This window comes from Hordeum vulgare, chromosome 2H (assembly GCF_904849725.1).
Source record: "Hordeum vulgare subsp. vulgare chromosome 2H, MorexV3_pseudomolecules_assembly, whole genome shotgun sequence".
In the NCBI taxonomy this organism is placed as follows: Eukaryota; Viridiplantae; Streptophyta; class Magnoliopsida; order Poales; family Poaceae; genus Hordeum; species Hordeum vulgare.
Genome location: NC_058519.1, coordinates 14,629,876 through 14,637,524, shown reverse-complemented (window position 1 = coordinate 14,637,524; position 7,649 = coordinate 14,629,876). Strand labels below are relative to the sequence as shown.

General features: G+C 38.7%; 1 pseudogene; it reads left to right on the top strand.

Annotated features, from left to right (window-relative positions):
• Positions 1 to 498: 498 nt before the first annotated feature.
• On the top strand, positions 499 to 6,932 carry LOC123429196 (annotated as a pseudogene).
• The last annotated feature ends 717 nt before the right edge of the window (positions 6,933 to 7,649 follow it).

Below are 7,649 nucleotides of genomic sequence, written 5' to 3'. Positions count from 1 at the left end.
GGACGGAGGGAGTACATATGCAACGCACCTGCTCCAATCAGTGAGAGTTGTCGTACATAATGTGTTGGTTATTGTATGTCTTTTCCGGTGGCGTAGATCCTACGTACCTCTATATATATGCAAGGTAGTAGCACTGCAATTCTTCAAGCAAAGCAAGCTTACTGCTCTTGCAGTGCATCATGGCCTTACTTGAGCACCACACTGATCCACACATCATCAGCAAACCCTCCCCAGCTAGCAGTTCATCATATTTTTGTTTTGTTTTGGAAAAGGAGGTTCAGACCTCCGGCCTCTGCATCAATCGATGCATACGGTCATTTTTATTAATTATTTAACATATATCTAACAAGAATATACATCAAACCATCTGAAGCCATCACTCACACCTACAAAACTCGATAATGTGGAGTGCTCTCACTCCCGATATCTAAAACCGATGCCGTCATCGATCCATCCACATAATGTATCGGAACCCACAGTAGGTGCAGAGTTCATCATATGGCTGCTACTGTTATTGCTGACCTGCACAAGCCCCGGCCATACATCCCCAGCCTCTGAGGCCACTTCTTCCTAAACCACAACCCATGCACCCCATCACAAGTTTATTTAGAAGCTTTGACTTATTTTTGATGGCATATATATTATTTTGCATGTGTTCATGTATGAATGTTTTCAGTTTTTTTTAAATACTCTCGTTGAGCCCGAGCATGCACTCTTAGCTGCTAGCTCTCACAAATTTCCAAGTTTATATAAGTTTTCTTCTTGGAGTATTCGGCTATGAAGGACATGGCGAGTATCAAGAAGGAGCGGGTGAGAAAGATCATCTTGGCCACTATATCTTGTTCTGATTTACCTACGAAGCTAGAGCTTGTCGACACACTGCAACGGACCGGTGTGGCCTATCATTTTGGCAAAGAGATCCAAGAGTTACTACGTGGCATGCAAGGTGATGAACAATGCTTTAATTTCGTGACGACCTCCACATAACTGCTTCGCGGTTCTACTTGTTGAGGAAGCATGGGTACCACGTCCCTCCTGGTATAATTATCATCACGGTGGTTATTTCCTGCATATACGTACAACTACATTATTTCAATTCAAGTATTAGATTGTGTACAAATAAGCCATGATATATGCCATACTTATTGCATATGTGTTTCTGAAGTTCAGAGATGACCGAGGAAACTTTGCAAGCAATGATGTGAAATCGTTGTTGGCACTGTACAATGCGGCATATCTTAGGACTCGCGGGGAAGATGTGTTGGATGATGCCATTGCTTTTGCCAAGAGACATTAACAATGCATGCTAGAACATCTAGAACCGTGGTTTGCAGAAGAGGTCCGGTGTATCGAGGCACCTAGTTTCAGGAGAGCCGAGAGAGCGGAAACTAGGCGGTACATTCCAGTGTATGAGAAGAAGACAACACGAGATGAAGCCATATTGGAGTTTGCTAAGATTGACTTCAACATTTTGCAAACACTCTATTGCGAGGAGTTGAAAGCTCTTACCTTGTAAGAAGACTAACTAAAATTGGAATACAAAAATGAACATTATAATTAGTGATACACAGTATGACTTACACTAATAAATATTTAACTATTAATTAATAGTTGGTGGAAAGACTTCAAATCATAAACGGATCTAAAATTTGCACGAGACATAATGGTGGAGCTACACTTCTGGATACTTGGAGTTGTCTATGAGCCACAATATTCCTATTCACGTGCAATGCTCACAAAACTGATCATATTTGTCGCTATTTGATGACTTGTATGACAACTATAGCACCACAGAAGAAAGCAACATCTTCACCACAGCCATGGAAAGGTATGTTCACCTCTTTTTTGGGGGGTAGTCTTTATCGACCTTCCACAAAGAAATATTTACCATACATGAAATCTCTCCACTTTGTTCTTCACTATTCTGATTCCCAACAAACAGAGAAGCCGTTAGATGATAATCATAGTGCACACCCTGTAGTTCTGAAGCAGAACGACACAACTTTAGCTAGGAGACTCTTTTCCTTATGCTCAGCTCTCTGAAAAACAATGTTTGACTTGCATGTGTTGAGCATATAGATAGCTTTCCAAGCAAGGATGAAGCTCAGATTTTGTCTACGATCGGGATGAACAACGGAAGAGTACTTACTAAATATGTAAGGTTCTTACGTTCGCCTCTTTTGCTGCCTCTCCCCATCCACCTCCTTTTCAATTCTACCAATGTTTCCATCTGTTTTTCTTAAAACCGCCTCACGTCATATTTGATTACCAAATAAAATCATGTTTTCTTTGGTAAGTTAATAAGTATTGATTCCGTTGGCCGCTAAAATGTATTTTGGTCCATAATCATATTAGCAAAAAAATAGTAGGAAAATCATCGCGATTGCGTACAAAATTTGTGATTGTAAAATGCTTTAGAAAAATTCATTCTACATGTAATTGTTTTTCACCAACTTGATGTACAATAATTGTGTAGAACACATATATTTATCTTTCAGAATTAACTTGATCACTAACATTTTCTGTCAAAGTTATGTATTATAGTAATGTCGCTAGAAATATTATACCTCCAAGTGAGACTACGCCTTTACTATACCGAACAATGAACATAAGCCAAAGTTGTCAATATATGACATGAATTCTTATGATAAGAGAAGCATCGTCCTGCCATAGCGAACTCCTATAAGCCAGTAAAGACTCTCCAACATAGCCCTTACAAATGTCCTTGACTCGAGTTTATTACATGCCGCCATTAAATACTTCTTATAACCTGCAGATGATGAGTTAACTACAGATTTATGACTCTCATAATTTTGTAAACACTCATGATATATAAATAATTTTATTTTACTCAAGAATTTTCTGCAAAAACATTTGGCGCCCCAGTTCCTGATATTTCTTTCACATCTATCTCAATTTACAATCATAATTCAAAAATATTAAATTATAGAACTTTTCTGCATTAAGTTTTGGGTCATATGTAGTGCATCAAGGTAACAACATATTGTCAAAATTTGCACATATAACAAGATGTGCAAGCTATCCATCTAAACGTCTGGGTCCTAAAATAAATTAAGTTTCATCAACCACAGAATTTGCATAACCTTTTTAAAATATAAATATTTATCGTTGCAATTTATATGCAACATTCAATTCAACATCATACAATTTTTTATATTAAACTCACATTTTTCCTATACTACAGGTGGAGCGAACAAGCCGCGGAAAATTTACCAGCAAACTTGAAGGAATTGTACATCAACATACTTAACACTACAAATGATATCGAGGAAGAATTAAAGCGTCATAAAAATAAGAATGCCGAAATGATAAAAGAATTGGTAAGTGTTTTTATAAGATTGTACTAAATTAGCCAAAGACTAATATAACTTTGATGTATGTCAAAATAAATAAATATAGTAGTATTTGAGGATTTCGTATTAACTAATATACATTTTTGTGTGAATAAAGTAATATATGAGTTTGTACCTAAGTAATATACAAGAGAATCTATGTGTTAGATATGAGATTCTTGTGTAGGTGGGACAAGGAAATCCAAATATAAGTTTTTCGAGCTTTTGACTCCTATAATTGGACACCATTATTATATTGGTTGGTGGTTTTCATATGGAAACTAGTGGTGACATAAGCACATTAATTAGTTGAAAAAAAGGTAGTATGTTTGGAGGAAAATGTGAAAAATCATCATTATTTAGTTTTTCTTTTAGACATAACGTATTGTAAGATCCATCTAAAGTTGCATATGAAAAACATATCCTTTCAAGAATGTATTGTGTAGTTCAAAAAAAATTATTTCATGCTTTAAAGTTGGTTTATGTGTTGAATTTTGCTTGATGTTGCATTTGTCGATGAATATGAGTATGTTTCAAAAGGAAATTATTGATGCTTTGTTATTACCCAATAGACTGCAACTATAAATGCACCTTGAAACCAAACATTCTTCATGCATTTAAATATATTTAACCTTTAATTTTCAAATTGTTTAGTTAATCCACATGGCCAAATGCTATCATGCCGAGGTGAAATGGCGTGATGAACACTACATACCAACTAGTGTTGAAGAGCATCTACAAATTTCAGTGCGCAGCAGTGCTTGTATGCAAATAACAATCTTTGTATTCATTTCATTGGGTGATGTGACTACAAGAGAGGTTCTTGAGTGGGTTTTAACCTATCCAAAAATTATCAGATCTGTATGCATTGTTGGGCGCATTGGCAATGACATGGTGTCACATGAGGTACTAATTCTCTCCATTAATTTTTTGATGTTTTAAACATATCTTTCCTTACCAACAACAATGCTAATTAAAGCTATCTAGTAGTCACTTAGTCCAACAATTGAGTTGTTCACGAACTATAAAAAAGCAGAGATTGGCACAATTTATGAGGGAAATAGAGTTGAAAAGGTTACACCGCATGATTCAATCAAGGAACGTTTTGGAAAACCTATACATCAGAAAGAAACTGACTAAACTAGGCATATAGTGATAACCAACGAAATAAGCACACCGAGGAATAGAATGGTACATTAGACTAGAGGGGGGGAGGGGGGATCGACACAGTAGACAAGAGGAAGATCAATAGGAGACTACAAATTTTATGCTTAATTACCAATTTGAAGTCCGGGACGTAGATATCCCCAGTTCACACTTGGGGATGTGCTAATATCCATTAGAGCAGTGCTCGTGCAAAGGCTCCGGAACGCCACCAAGTGGCTCACTCTGTTCTCCTCGAGTCACCCCAAACGGATGAGCCTTGAACCCCTCTAGGTTTATCTTGATGGTGATCACCACACCTTTACATATGTGATTAGAGCAGACCGCAAGCGAAGAAACTTATAGATGAATCTATCCTCCAACCACCTAGTTGTCCAAGTTCCAAGATAAACAAATTCTTTATGAAATAAATGTGGAACACTAATCGGTTTGGTGTGAGTGTAGATCGGATGATCCTCTCTATTTTGCTACAAATGAGTGGAGTGATTGGGTGAGGGATGATGAGTAAATGGAGCAAGGATCCGGGACAAGTTCCGCTTTAGCATAAACCCACTGGAGTCAGCTAGGCTATGGATGAACTCACTCCGGAACATGGTATAGAGTCCGGACTAGGTTCCGTATAAGGTTATGGCTTAAATCAAATGTATTGGAGTTCAGTGAGCTTTGCGGAACATAATCCAAAACATGGTCCGGATTTGGATGCCCAAGAAGACAATTCGGAAGCTCCGGTCTTGGTTTAGGACCACATAGAAATGCATCATATGGTGTATTTGTTGGAGATATTCTTCGAGGACTTTGGTGGATGGATATATGGTGGAGACAAAAATAGCGCTACCATGACTCATCGAGAGATCCCTCTTGATAGTGGGGTTGACCCATGATCCAAATAAAGTTGAAAAACCTTCGAGTCCTCGTAAACCGACACCTTTTTTCCTTTTTGCAATAGGGGCATCAACTTTGTCCGTAGAAGACATCAAGAGGCCAATGTCCTAAGATAAACTTGATAACTAAAATTAGTCCTCACTAGCCCTATTGTCATCAACACGAAAACACTATTAGGTATAAAATGCACTTTCAACCCACACTATGATGCCCCCAACTAACAACTTTCAGCTGTCTACTAGCATACACAACCACCTCAAATAGTAGGGTGCGAATGGAGCTCTTTGGTTGATCCTAAAATTAGGGAAGGGATGTCTACGGTTGCCACTATTACTGGCCCTAGCCCCTGTCAGGGAAACTCTTCTGTCTTGATCCTAGCAAATTACCACGTTCTCAAAATCCCTAGGGAGGGGGTTTGCAAATTCAGCATCCATCACGATCACCTCAAGTTCAAGTGGTAATGGTCATGTGGAGGAAAATAATTGATTGGCCAACAATGCCTCTGTGTGGTACAAACGACTCCCACGTTTGCCATCTTCGCCGGCACGGACCCATGTCGAATAGAAGCTTTCTCCCATAATGCGCCATTCCTCCAACCCGTTGAACCACATATGTATTGACACATCGCCTACGAGACCTAGTCAGATCTAGCCAACACACACCATGGATAACTCACCACTTGTAGCAACTATCCACAACTAAGCACCAACCAACTACCATCTAGCCAATGCCAAAACCACCCCCACCGTGTGCCTTTCCCAACACCACACCGTCTAGAATCCCAAGTCGAGAGGATGTGACCATCCCACTCTGGAACATGCAAGATCAATGATGGTGTGCTAGATCCGCACGACAAGTGGTTATTGAGAGCTCAACCAAGACACCATTGTGGCTTTTTATCAGGTGTCGAAGCCATATACCAGATGACTAACGTGCAACGAGTCAACTACCATCGTTGAGAAACTCCCATGCTAGAACACGAGACACTTTTCTCTAGGAGCCAAAACTAGGGGATCAACTACCTTATTGTCTTTGCAGCAACCGCTAGTGCTGGCAGCAATGAGGGATCAAGAAGGTGGTGAACCAACATGTGTGGTAATTTTTACATTGGAGGTTGCCCGTGCATGAGTAGAGAGTTGGGAGAGTTACATAATCCATATATACAAAAACATTTATATGTAGAGATTCATGCATGAAAATAATGAAACCTCTTCTATAGTTAGTAATGATTTTTTTCTTTTCTTTTTGTAGCGTGTACAAATAACACAACATGTGGTATCCACTGTGCAAACTTCTACAAAAGAGCATGGGATAACGATAGGAGAAGCCAATGACAAGCTCAAGGTGATAATTGAAGAAGCATGGATGGACATAGTCCACGAATGCCTCCACAAAAACCAGCCAATGGTGCTTCTAGAGAAGGCAACCGACCTTGCCCGAACAATGGATTTTATGTACAAGCGTGAAGATGCATTTACCCTTCCATCTAATCTCAAAGAGACCTTGACTTCACTTTATGTGAACTACATATGAAATATTAAACTTTACTCAACAAAAAACACATATGAGATGATGATCTCACATAAATATTGTATTTTTCAATAAATTCTTGGATACTATGAGGTGTACTACATATTGTATTTTGTTTTAGTGACGACTGCATATGGTGTACCTATTATATATTTTTTATCCATGTCAGCCACTCATGTATGTGTTTTATGTATTTAAACTTATGCAATATATATACAGAGAGTTGCACAATAATATCATACAAAACATATGCATGCAACAGTTGCAGTCAGTGAGAACTGCATAATTTGTGTATGTCCCCAACGTCTGTACATTGTAGAGGTACTTCAGTTTGGCAAACCAACCTATGGTTGGATGGTTAATTAGGAAGACAATGATATCCTGTCCTCCATAGTTCAAGTTCCAGATTTGACATTCGTGCTCGCATTGCCCTGGATTTATTTCAGGCCTTTCGGCGATGTGCGTTCAGTGGGAGAAAACATTTCCATCGACTACGAAGCCGTGTGTGATGACTTCGTCAATCATAAGATGATGCGTCGGCTCAGTCTTTTGAAAGTGCACATAGGGATAGGGTGTGCATGTGTGTGTTCATAAATGTGAGTGTATGCTCATCAGGGCCAATCCTAAGATTTTGGGGGCCTGGGGCAAAAGTAACATTCGGGGCCCCTTAATATAAACATGGTAACAATAGTAATTAATTTAAGTGTATAGAAATGATAC